The sequence below is a fragment of the Pleurodeles waltl genome, chromosome 5 (assembly GCF_031143425.1).
Source record: "Pleurodeles waltl isolate 20211129_DDA chromosome 5, aPleWal1.hap1.20221129, whole genome shotgun sequence".
In the NCBI taxonomy this organism is placed as follows: Eukaryota; Metazoa; Chordata; class Amphibia; order Caudata; family Salamandridae; genus Pleurodeles; species Pleurodeles waltl.
In genome coordinates, this window is record NC_090444.1 from 834,179,994 (window position 1) to 834,194,017 (window position 14,024).

General features: G+C 44.0%; 1 protein-coding gene across 1 annotated transcript in view; it reads left to right on the forward strand.

The window, feature by feature from the left end:
- Positions 1 to 14,024, forward strand: part of ARG1 (arginase 1) — a 221,880-nt gene that overhangs the window by 187,560 nt on the left and 20,296 nt on the right. The window lies entirely within an intron of this gene.

Consider the following 14,024-nt stretch of genomic DNA (forward strand, 5'->3'; position numbering starts at 1 on the left):
GTTTCTTCCAACATGAGGCTCTTTTTTTACATGCACCTACCCTATCAGTTAGGCATAAGCTGCACTAATCAGATGTACATACAGGTAACCCTGCATCATGTCACTTGAAGGAGGATGTTGGGGGATTTCTTGATGAGAGCAGCACTACCACTCTGTCATTGTCTTCTTTGCGCTCTTTTGGGACTATACTATTAATTTGTGTGCAGGATGCTCTGGCATTGGCTTTGTTAAATGAGACTGAAATTTAAAAAACACAACTTTATAAAGCTTGCAGCAACCATGCAATTTACGTCATTGCAGAAAGAGGAGTACAGATTCACTCTTAGGATTCTAGAAAGGTGAAAAAATACCTCGTCTGAACAAAGGTATTATCCAAACCTTCTCTGTTAGGGAGTCCCACGGTTTAGTTGTACAAAACATAAAGAATCTTTCTTCTGTTGTAGCTCATCTGAAACAGGGAATAATCAACGAATTTGTATTGCCTGACCTCAGAGACTGCAAGGGAAATTGTTGTCAATGAGTGCTTGAAGGAAGGCTGAGATTCAGTCACGGAAAGCTCCATGACAAATGCACAGGCTATAAAACTTCACTCTAGAGGGCAAAGATAGCCAATGTAGCTTGATTAAGGGGTGGCTGAAAAAAGCCACTCGCAACAACCATGTAAGTAATCTGGCAGCAAAATTCTGAATGATCTGTAAATATGAATGAAATACTGTGGCAAACCTAAATACAGGGAGTTAGCATAGAACTGCCTAGAATTCACCATGGCTTGTGTATTTCAGGGCACATTTTGCACATTTCTCGACCCAAGGACACATATTCGGGTCAGGTTACTAATTAGGATCCAAAAGGATAGGTCACCATGATGCCTAAATTTCTAGCATTCACGGAGAGTACTTAGGAGAACCGTTAGAAGTGGGCCATCAATTCTCTGAAAACGGAGAACTGTTTCCTCTGTTTTTTTCACCAGCGGGCTTCAGACTACTGCTGCCCTTCAAAACAGACTGTATAATGATTATTACGAGAAATCAGCTTGTGCGGATTCCAGCAACTGATGGGTTTCTTTATATGTTATTTATTTTCTATTGACTACTCCTTTCCTAGCCTTGGCTAATACTGAGAAAAAGTAGATTTGGTGGAAACTTGATATTGGTACTAAGGTCCGCATTTGAAGTTTGAAAGGTTGCCTTAGGGTCAAAAAGGAGTTCAGTGCCGATGTGTGCATACGGTACTTACAGAGTTTCAGTGTTCCCATGCACACCACGGTCTTGCACCCCTTTCGATAACAAAACCCAATTCCAGATGTCCCTAACCCGATACCCTTGTCTACTAAACATTTACATACATTCCGGTTAGTTAAGGCCCTTCTAAAGTGAAGGTTTGTGTGTGAAATGGAGATGTGATGAATGTGACAATGATTGAATTATTTGGAAATCTGGATAGACATGAGCCTTGGACGGCTGTAACAGAATACATAGAAATCAAAATCAGGAGTAGATATTCGCAAATACAGCCTGCAAATAGACAAGGCAGAGCTTGAAAACCTCACCATTTTTAGAGGCATGATAGCAGGGAAGCGTGCTCGCTGTGTGCTTAACAATTCCTCTTGTGGGACAACTAAGTAATGCTACCAAATCCCAGGGTAGAGAAAAAATATTCCAGTAACTCTACACACAGTGCTTGTCAGAGCGTGGTAAACGACTGCACCTCGTCACCATCGGTGTTCCTTTAGAGCATCGCGTTTCGCTTCAGTTCCACGGAGAAGTCAGGGCAGACAGGCCTCTGAGTCAACAGAGAGTAAAACACTTAAACAAGGGATAGCAAAAGATATGAACTAGTATTCTGAACATAAAAAGCGTAATAGAGGCAAAAAAAAAAAAAACACGAACCACATAACATACCCTATGTGACATTACTTACTATTCCAGTTAGGTCGATTTTGGATAATTACAACTTGATTAGGTAGCAAAAGGGATCACCTGCTATTTTATAAAGTAATTTCCCAAAACGTAATGAGGATTAAATGTATAAACTCGTGATATATTACCTGCAGTGGATACACTGTCTACTCCTAACTTCCTCAGCTCTTGGCTCCTTTCTGTGCATGGTTCCTGTTTTATTCCATTTGCTCTTCCTTCTATGATGTCAGGAAACATTGTTTCCTGACATCATACATATTTGAGAAACATGATAATCTCCCAATATATGTTGTTACATGATCATATATGTGTATACATTGTAACATCACGTATATACATTGTTACATCATGTTTGTACGTAGTTTAAACATATTTTGTATACAATGTGGGCCATGTGCGTATGCATTGCTATGTCATGTTTATATACACAAGCAGGACTTGCATGTTCTTTGGTAATATAATGCCTACTCATCAGATTCATGTAGGGGCAATCTTAAGAGGGGATTCCCAGCCAAAGTTGTATTTGGTATCTATAAAGCGCATTCTGGCCGTAGCAAATCCAGTGGAGTTCAGCCCCTGGCAGACTCAGTGATGAGTGCTCCAGTATCATCTGCTCCTTGCTAGCAGTTCAGCCGACCTCTGCGTAGTCATCTGATTCATGCAGGGGCAATCTTAAGAGGGGATTCCCATCGAAATCCAGTGGAGTTCAACCCCTGGCAGACTCAGTGATGAGTGCTCCAGTATCATCTGTCCCTTGCTTGCAATCCAGTCAGCTAATGTCTTACCTTCCTTCACCAGGGCCTACAATGTGTCTACTGTGTTTTCTCCTTCATTTCCTTGTACCCTGTACCTTGGGCTCATCCAAAATGTGAAAGACATTCCAACAAAACAGTGTATGAAGTTGCCAAGTAGTCACTTTCATGGGCAACACAAAAAGAAAAATAAGCATTGACAAAACAAATAGAGCTCAGTGATAAAAGGTTAAGCTATTGGCTTTTCTTTTAGCTCAGGCCTGTAATGCTGGAGTGGACATTTAATGGCCAGAATAGTCCACTACTGCAGAGTATATGGCCTTTAACAAGGAAGCAGGACTTTAATTGCCGATATAGCCCTGCTACGAAGGGCTATAAGGCTATGGGAACATTCTGCCACTAAAGGGCAGAATGTTCTAATAAGTAAAAACAAATCCCCTCGGACTCTGTGAGGCGTTTGATCACAGCTGTTGGTGTGAACAAAGAACATTGGCGCTCCAGGCTCTTACCAGCCAGTAAAAACCCAGAGCACTCCATTGTCTCCAATGGAGCTCCCAACATTCCAATGTTCTAATATAAACCAGATGCTGCTACAGCTGTGAGCATTTGCCAAAAAGCTGGAGAGATGCCCAAGCACAGCTGGGAAATATACTTCAGCAAAGAAGGAGAGGGGAGTTGTAGGCACTCACAACCTATTCTCTGCAGCTTTGTTAGCATGTCTGGCTCACACAAAGGCAAGAATTCTAAACAAGAGTTCCCAAAACAGAACATTCACAAGGATTCATAGACGTTGTTTATTAAGGATAAAAGTCATTGAACTTAAGGATGGTGACTTCAAAATGCAATAATACACAGGAAATTCAGCAAATTAGAAGCAGAGTTAAATAGGTAAAATAGACACCCAATCATGAACAAGGATCTGGCCCTATGCTGACCCTGAGTACATAACAGATTGGAAGTAGTAGGTCTGTCCTCTGAAGACTTATCCTAAAAAGGAGATTGCCGGGTGGCCATCCAGTCAGTCAGGCAAGCATCTTTATTTGGCACGCACCGCCATAAAAGCACAAACAAATAAACTCAATAAATATGGGCCAAAAAGCTAAAACAACATATAAAAGCCATTGACCTTAAGATTTAAAAATTTAGGCCCCCAATTTCCTTAAACAAAGCACAGATCTAATAAAATTCAGAATTGCACAACATGCTTCAAATGAAGCAAGGTTCTGTAAGAATTCCATAGCTGCTCGATAATTATTAAGACTAGCCCCACACAAGAAAGGAATTAAAAATACTCCTTTTGGATATTCCATATAAAGGGCAAAACCAGGTGAAGTGACTCTTGCTTTGTTTCATGGAGTGATTACAATGGCACAGGGAGAGCTCATGTACCTAGTCTCCCTGAATAGAAAATGCACCATTAAAATGTATCAAATTTGGCCTAAAATATGTTAACAATACACAGTCATTTGAATTTGTAAACCTAAGTAAATAAGACTGTTTGGACTAAAGGTAAGACTTAAATAGTTAAAACCTTTGTTCTTTGCAAGGCTGTTCTCCCCATCCTATGCGTCATCTTTTTTATGGTGTTTGGACCACAGGACATAACAGTATAATTTGGTTTCGCTTTAAATAAAGCCCCTTCATATATTCTGCAAATTAATTAATCAGTGCTTGCAAACTAATTGAGGTACAGGATATTAACACCATGTCATCTGCATGTAAAAGTATTGGGATTGAATACCCTCCCATTTTAGGCACATCTATGCCAGCATTTTTAAGGTAATCTGCAATGCCATGAAATATAAACCAGAAATAAAAAGGGAGCTATAATACACCCCTGTCTTACCACTCTAGATGAATTAATTTGGGGTGTAAGTTCTCACTCCAGCCAATAGCGTACTACTACATTTATATTATAATAAAGGTGCTTTATCAAGATAAGGAAGTCAGATTCAAAACCCATGGCCTCCATTATGGCCCATAGTTTATCCCTATGTACAAGGTCAGTGTACTTGATATATCTATAAAGGCCAAATGGATAGACTCCTTTTTAGCATGTACATACTTCCTAATGATGAGATACAAATTTAAGGTTTGTTCAATAGTACCAACCCCTGGCCTAAGTCCAAACTGGATCCATTAAGGAACATTTTGTTTCTTTGCCCAGATTTCTACCCAACCCAGAATTACCCTCCCCAATATTTTAACTGTTGCGTCTATCAGGGAGCTCGGCCTGTAACAAGTTGGTGATAATCTGTCCCCTTTTAAAAAATCGGCACTAAAATGGCTAATCTCCAGGAATCAGAGATTTTATCCCGTACCACACTACTTAGTACCTCTGTGAGAATAGGGCCCCATAATTTGGTGTCTGCTTTAAAAAGGTCAACCCGCAGCCTGTCGGGGCCTGGAGCTTTGCCTGGAGCTGAGAGGTCTAAAGCCCTTACAACCTCCCCCACTTCAATGGGTGTTGATAAAGGTATTGGTGGAGGTTCTGCCGCTTGGACGTTCCTAATCAGCTGTCCAAGTGAACTACGTTGAAAAACTCTTGTATAATGAGTAACCCATTCAGCTTCAGGAATCAACAATTCCACTTTTGGAGTGTCTAGTCTCTGCAAAAAAGGCATGATTCAAAACCTCCCAAAAAATTGCGTTATGTTTTGTGGCAGCAGTTATGGTAAGGTTCTCCCAGGCTAATACCCTCATTTCCTTCTTTCTAGCCTCCACAATAACCGTATTTTTTTGTTTGGCCCTAGAGACCTCCTGAGACATCAGGGTGCAGTTTTTAAAGCATGCAATAAGTGCTTATGCGCCACTAAGAAAGCACTATTGAAGCAGCCATGAATCAAAGTGGGTTGGGAAGGTCTATTAGCTGTCAATCTCACACTAAATGCACTACGTAGCTGATTAAAATCCTCTAAAACAGTTGGGTAAGTGAACTCCTCAGACAGGCACTTTTCTATGGGGATTATATTATCCTATATTATTTTGTTTGCAAAGGTAGGTGAATTGATTTGTTCCCATTTCATCCTCATACCTTTATTCTTGTTAAAAGACCAGTTTTGTTTAGACACTGCAGGATTAGATTGGAAATTTATGTTTAGAGCAGTACAAACAGAGCTGTGATCACTAAGACTATTTTGCCCCAATTTTGTACTATGATGTTAGATAGACTGCATCTGCCGAGATGATTATTAAATCTTTGATGCTCCCATTCATCCCCCCTGTAAAGGTGGGAGTTCTGTCTGTCCTAAAACCCCCTGGGGGTCCTAGTATATACATATCTAGTTTATATAGTAGCGTGTTCAGAGCATCACACAGAGCACTATGTTTCATATGTACCCTGGTCATGCCATCGTCATCCCGCAGAAGTCCACATGATTTAGGATTGTCTAGGCCATATAATTGAATATTAAAATCCCCCATCCAGACCACAATTATACTCTTATTTAAATTTGTTAGAAAACTATCAATAAATTCATCAAATTCCTGGATGCTCTTAACACAATATTACTAAGATATTATTATAAAAAGTTACTAACAGAATATCCCATTTACCCCAATGAATACATTGAACACCAAAAACTATGGAGCTGACCATACTGCAGCTATTTTTAACTTGTCCAATTTTATGGATACAAACGTGGCAAGGTCACCGTCTGGTCTTCCTGCTGTCAAGGGTAGGGCCGGTTGAGTTTATGAGGAAAAGTCCTCCAAATTAAAGCTGCTTGACATCCAGGTCTCTTGCACCCATATCATTTCTTGAGTGGATAGGAAACTTAGCCACTCCTGATTATTCAACTTTCGCCATGCGCCCGCAATGTTCTAAGTCATAATACTCAAACCGCCTTTGCCAGCTACCCGGTTTTGTGAAGGATACAATGGGAGGGCATTTGCCTCACCAAGACGCTCCATATTGTAGGAAAGTACCATCTTGCCTGGCATGTTACCCCAATTTTTCACTGTATATATGTTGTTTTAGTTGTATGTGTCACTGGGACCCTGGTAACCCAGGGCCCCAGTGCTCATAAGTGTGCCTGAATGTGTTACCTGTGTAGTGACTAACTGTCTCACTGAGGCTCTGCTAATCAGAACCTCAGTGGTTATGCTCTCTCATTTCTTTCCAAATTGTCACTAACAGGCTAGTGACCATTTTTACCAATTTACATTGGCTTACTGGAACACCCTTATAATTCCCTAGTATATGGTACTGAGGTACCCAGGGTATTGGGGTTCCAGAAGATCCCTATGGGCTGCAGCATTTCTTTTGCCACCCATAGGGAGCTCTGACAATTCTTACACAGGCCTGCCACTGCAGCCTGAGTGAAATAACGTCCACGTTATTTCACAGCCATTTTACACTGCACTTAAGTAACTTATAAGTCACCTATATGTCTAACCTTTACCTGGTAAAGGCTAGGTGCAAAGTTACTTAGTGTGAGGGCACCCTGGCACTAGCCAAGGTGCCCCCACATTGTTCAGAGCCAATTCCCTGAACTTTGTGAGTGCGGGGACACCATTACACGCTTGCACTACATATAGGTCACTACCTATATGTAGCTTCACAATGGTAACTCCGAATATGGCCATGTAACATGTCTATGATCATGGAATTGCCCCCTCTATGCCATCCTGGCATAGTTGGCACAATCCCATGATCCCAGTGGTCTGTAGCACAGACCCTGGTACTGCCAAACTGCCCTTCCTGGGGTTTCACTGCAGCTGCTGCTGCTGCCAACCCCTCAGACAGGCAGCTGCCCTCCTGGGGTCCAGCCAGGCCTGGCCCAGGATGGCAGAACAAAGAACTTCCTCTGAGATAGGGTGTGACACCCTCTCCCTTTGGAAAATGGTGTGAAGGCAGGGGAGGAGTAGCCTCCCCCAGCCTCTGGAAATGCTTTGTTGGGAACAGATGTGCCCAATTCTGCATAAGCCAGTCTACACCGGTTCAGGGACCCCTTAGCCCCTGCTCTGGCGCGAAACTGGACAAAGGAAAGGGGAGTGACCACTCCCCTGACCTGCACCTCCCCTGGGAGGTGTCCAGAGCTCCTCCAGTGTGCTCCAGACCTCTGCCATCTTGGAAACAGAGGTGCTGCTGGCACACTGGACTGCTCTGAGTGGCAAGTGCCACCAGGTGACGTCAGAGACTCCTGCTGATAGGCTCCTTCAGGTGTTAGTAGCCTATCCTCTCTCCTAGGTAGCCAAACCCTCTTTTCTGGCTATTTAGGGTCTCTGTCTCTGGGGAAACTTTAGATAACGAATGCAAGAGCTCATCCGAGTTCCTCTGCATCTCCCTCTTCACCTTCTGATAAGGAATCGACTGCTGACCGCGCTGGAAGCCTGCAAACCTGCAACATAGTAGCAAAGACGACTACTGCAACTCTGTAACGCTGATCCTGCCGCCTTCTCGACTGTTTTCCTGCTTGTGCATGCTGTGGGGGTAGCCTGCCTCCTCTCTGCACCAGAAGCTCCGAAGAAATCTCCCGTGGGTCGACGGAATCTTCCCCCTGCAACCGCAGGCACCAAAAAGCTGCATCACCGGTCCCTTGGGTCTCCTCTCAGCACAACGAGCGAGGTCCCTTGAATCCAGCAACTCTGTCCAAGTGACCCCCACAGTCCAGTGACTCTACAGTCCAAGTTTGGTGGAGGTAAGTCCTTGCCTCACCTCGCTGGGCTGCATTGCTGGGAACCGCGACTTTGCAGCTACTCCGGCCCCTGTGCACTTCCGGCGGAAATCCTTTGTGCACAGCCAAGCCTGGGTCCACGGCACTCTAACCTGCATTGCACGACTTTCTAAGTTGGTCTCCGGCGACGTGGGACTCCTTTGTGCAACTTCAGCAAGCACCGTTTCACGCATCCTCGTAGTGCCTGTTTCTGGCACTTCTCCGGGTGCTACCTGCTTCAGTGAGGGCTCTCTGTCTTGCTCGACGTCCCCTCTCTCTTCAGGTCCAATTTGCGACCTCCTGGTCCCTCCTGGGCCCCAGCAGCGTCCAAAAACGCCAAACGCACGATTTGCAGCTAGCAAGGCTTGTTGGCAATCTTCTGGCGGGAAAACACTTCTGCACGACTCTCCACGGCAAGAAGGATCCGTCCACCAAAGGGGAAGTCTCTAGCCCTTTTTGTTCCTGCAGAAACCTCAGCTTCTTCTGTCCAGTCGAAGCTTCTTTGCACCCGCAGCTGGCATTTCCTGGGCATCTGCCCATCTCCGACTTGCTTGTGACTTTTGGACTTGGTCCCCTTGTTCCACAGGTACCCTAGATTGGAAATCCACAGTGGTTGCATTGCTGGTTTGTGTCTTTCCTGCATTATTCCTCTAACACGACTACTTTGTCCTTAGGGGAACTTTAGTGCACTTTGCACTCACTTTTCAGGGTCTTGGGGAGGGTTATTTTTCTAACTCTCACTATTTTCTAATAGTCCCAGCGACCCTCTACAAGGTCACATAGGTTTGGGGTCCATTCGTGGTTCGCATTCCACTTTTGGAGTATATGGTTTGTGTTGCCCCTATCCCTATGTTTCCCCATTGCATCCTATTGTAACTATACATTGTTTGCACTGTTTTCTAAGACTATACTGCATATTTTTGCTATTATGTATATATATCTTGTGTATATTTCCTATCCTCTCACTGAGGGTACACTCTAAGATACTTTGGCATATTGTCATAAAAATAAAGTACCTTTATTTTTAGTATAACTGTGTATTGTGTTTTCTTATGATATTGTGCATATGACACTAAGTGGTACTGTAGTAGCTTCACACGTCTCCTAGTTCAGCCTAAGCTGCTCTGCTAAGCTACCATTATCTATCAGCCTAAGCTGCTAGACACCCTATACACTACTAAGGGATAACTGGGCCTGGTGCAAGGTGCAAGTACCCCTTGGTACTCACTACAAGCCAGTCCAGCCTCCTACATTGGTTGTGCAGTGGTGGGATCAGTGCTTGAGACTACTTACCACTCTTGTCATTGTACTTTTCATAAGAGAAAAATATACAAAACAAGGTCAGTGTATATACACATAGCCAAAAAGTTTTGCATTTCCTCTTTTCACTCTTTTCTAAGTGCTGAAAAGTACTTCTAAACTTTCAAAAAGTTTTAAAAGTTTTTTTCTGTCTTTCCAAAAAGTTCTGAAAACTTTTTTCTCTTTTTCTATCACTTTAACTCTCTCTAAAAATGTCTGGCACAGGCCAAAATGGTGATCTGTCCAAACTTGCATATGACAACCTTAGCTGGAAAAGAGCAAGGAGTCTCTGTATAGAGAGAGGTTTGAGTGTAGTGAAGAATCCTTCCTTGGAACTGTTACTTAACATGCTTAGAGAACAGGATAAGGCCATAGGTGCCTCATCTGTTGAAAAAGTACCTAATAGTTCCCAATCTGATTCAGGGACTCCCTCAGGAAAAGATTCAGGAAAGAAACTCCCTAGCCTGCCCATTACTAGACAGTCTAGCATAGTTGGGAATGATGATGAGCCACACCATACAAATAGTGTTGTCTCACATCATAGCAAAAGCATTTATTCTCACCATACTGGTAGTAATGTTTCTGTTAACCAAGCTGTTAGGGTGGCTTCTGTAAGGGACAGGTCTCCTTCTGTTCATTCCCATCATAGCTCTGTTTCTAGAAATGTCCCTCCCACCAACCCTGATGACAGAATGTTAGAGAGGGAACTCAATAAGTTGAGGGTGGAACAAACCAGACTGAAGCTTAAAAAGCAACAGCTGGATTTGGATAGACAGTCTTTTGAATTAGAGAAGGAAAGACAGAAGTTGGGTTTAGATACCCATGGTGGCAGCAGCAGTATTCCCCATAGTCATCCTGCAAAAGAGCATGATTCCCGGAATCTGCACAAGATAGTTCCCCCTTATAAGGAGGGGGATGACATTAACAAGTGGTTTGCTGCACTTGAGAGGGCCTGTGTTGTACAGGATGTCCCTCAAAGGCAGTGGGCTGCTATCCTATGGCTATCATTTAGTGGAAAAGGTAGGGATAGGCTCCTTACTGTGAAAGAAAATGATGCTAATAATTTCCAAGTTCTTAAGAATGAACTCCTGGATGGTTATGGCTTAACCACTGAACAGTACAGGATAAAGTTCAGAGAGACCAAAAAGGAGTCTTCACAAGACTGGGTTGATTTCATTGACCATTCAGTGAAGGCCTTGGAGGGGTGGTTACATGGCAGTAAAGTTACTGATTATGACAGCCTGTATAACTTGATCCTGAGAGAGCATATTCTTAATAATTGTGTGTCTGATTTGTTGCACCAGTACTTGGTGGACTCTGATCTGACCTCTCCCCAAGAATTGGGAAAGAAGGCAGACAAATGGGTCAGAACAAGAGTGAACAGAAAAGTTCATACAGGGGGTGACAAAGATGGCAACAAAAAGAAGGATGGTAAGTCTTCTGACAAGGGTGGGGACAAATCTAAAAATTAGTCTTCATCAGCCCCACAAAAACACTCTGGTGGGGGTGGTGGGTCCAAATCCTCCTTTAATCAGAACAAGGAAAAGAAACCATGGTGCTATTTATGTAAAATAAAAGGCCATTGGACAACAGATCCCAGTTGTCCAAAGAAAGGCACCACAGCTCCTACCACTACAACCCCTACTGCTACACCTAGTGTCCCTACTAATAGCAGTAGTGGTGGGAGCAAACCTACTAATAGCCAATCCAAGGGAGTAGCTGGGCTCACTTTTGGTAATTTAGTTGGGGTTGGTCTGATTAGGGAGACCACAGAGGCTACTTTAGTCTCTGAAGGGGCTATTGATTTAGCCACTTTGGTTGCTTGCCCCCATAACTTGGAGAAGTACAAGCAACTAACCCTAATAAATGGTGTTGAGGTCCAGGCCTACAGGGACACAGGTGCCAGTGTCACAATGGTGATTGAGAAACTGGTGCACCCTGAACAACACATACTTGGACACCAGTACCAAGTAACCGATGCTCACAACATAACACAAAGCCACCCCATGGCTGTTGTAAATCTCAACTGGGGGGGGGGTAACTGGTCCAAAGAAAGTTGTGGTAGCTTCAGATTTACCTGTAGACTGTCTATTAGGGAATGATTTGGAGACATCAGCTTGGTCAAATGTGGAGTTGGAGGCCCATGCAGCAATGCTGGGCATCCCAGGGCATATTTTTGCTTTGACAAGGGCTCAGGCCAAAAAGCAAAAAGGACAGGGAAGCTTGGATCCTGGAACAATGGACCAAGTGCTCCTTAAAGCTAGGGCTAGTAGAAGCAAACCACTTCCTACTATCCCTCCCTCTACAGTGGATTCAACTTCTGAGGAAGAAGAATTCCCTCCCTGTGCAGAACCTACACCAGAGGAGCTGGAAGCAGACACTGCTGAGCTTTTGGGTGAAGGGGGGCCTGCCAGAGAGGAGCTGAGTGTGGCACAGCAAACCTATCCCACATTAGAGGGTCTCAGACAGCAAGCTGTCAAACAGGCTAATGGGGATGTCAGTGACTCTCACAGAGTTTACTGGGAGGACAACCTCTTGTACACTGAGCATAGGGATCCTAAACCTGGAGCTGCCAGGAGATTAGTGATTCCTCAGGAGTACAGAAAGTTCCTCCTAACACTGGCACATGACATTCCCCTAGCTGGGCACCTGGGTCAAATGAAAACTTGGGACAGATTGGTTCCATTGTTTCATTGGCCTAGGATGTCTGAGGACACAAAGGAATTTTGTAAGTCCTGTGAAACCTGTCAAGCCAGTGGCAAGACAGGTGGCACTCCAAAGGCACCCCTTATCCCACTGCCTGTGGTTGGGGTTCCCTTTGAAAGGGTAGGGGTTGACATAGTTGGCCCCCTTGACCCTCCTACTGCTTCAGGCAATAGATTTATCTTAGTGGTAGTGGACCATGCCACAAGATATCCTGAAGCTATTCCTTTAAGGACCACTACAGCACCTGCAGTGGCAAAGGCCCTCCTGGGAATATTTTCCAGGGTGGGCTTCCCAAAGGAAGTAGTATCAGACAGAGGAAGCAATTTCATGTCTGCATACTTAAAGGCCATGTGGAAGGAGTGTGGTGTAACGTACAAGTTCACAACACCCTATCATCCACAAACAAATGGACTGGTGGAGAGATTTAATAAAACTCTCAAAGGCATGATTATGGGTCTCCCTGAAAAACTCCGCAGGAGATGGGATATCCTTCTACCATGCCTCCTTTTTGCCTACAGGGAGGTACCCCAGAAAGGAGTGGGCTTCAGCCCCTTTGAACTTCTTTTTGGACACCCTGTTAGGGGTCCACTCACACTTGTAAAGGAGGGTTGGGAACAACCTTTAAAAGCTCCTAAGCAGGATATTGTGGATTATGTACTTGGCCTCAGATCAAGGATGGCTGAGTACATGAAAAAGGCCAGTAAAAACCTTCAGGCCAGCCAAGAGCTCCAGAAGCAATGGCATGACCAGAAGGCTGTTTTGGTTCAGTACCAACCAGGGCAGAAAGTGTGGGTCTTGGAGCCTGTGGCCCCAAGAGCACTCCAAGATAAATGGAGTGGTCCCCACACAATTGTTGAAAAGAAGGGAGAAGTCACCTATTTAGTTGACTTAGGCACTACCAGGAGTCCCCTTAGGGTGCTCCATGTCAACCGCCTGAAACCCTACTATGACAGGGCTGATCTCACCCTGCTCATGGCAACTGATGAGGGACAGGAAGAAGACAGTGATCCTCTACCTGATCTCTTCTCTTCCACAGAACAAGATGCTCTTGTGGAAGGTGTAGTTTTGGCTGATTGTCTTACTGCTGAGCAGAAAGATAATTGCATAAATCTCCTAGGACAATTTTCAGAACTCTTCTCTACTGTGCCAGGCACCACGTCTGGTGTGAGCACACTATAGATACTGGAGACAGTTTACCTGTCAAAAGTAAGATCTATAGGCAGCCTGACCATGTCAGGGACTGCATAAAGCAAGAAGTTCAGAAAATGTTGGAACTAGGAGTGGTTGAGCACTCTGACAGTCCATGGGCTTCTCCTGTGGTACTGGTACCAAAACCCAATTCTAAAGATGGAAAGAAGGAAATGCGGTTTTGTGTAGACTATAGAGGTCTCAACTTGGTAACCAAAACTGATGCTCACCCTATACCCAGGGCAGATGAGCTCATAGATACACTGGCATCTGCCAAGTATCTGAGCACTTTTGATTTGACTGCAGGGTATTGGCAGATCAAATTATCAGAAGATGCTAAACCTAAGACTGCATTTTCTACCATTGGAGGACATTACCAGTTTACTGTAATGCCTTTTGGTTTGAAAAATGCACCTGCCACTTTTCAAAGGTTGGTGAACACAGTCCTGCAAGGGCTGGAAGCTTTCAGTGCAGCATATTTGGACGATATAGCTGTCTTTAGC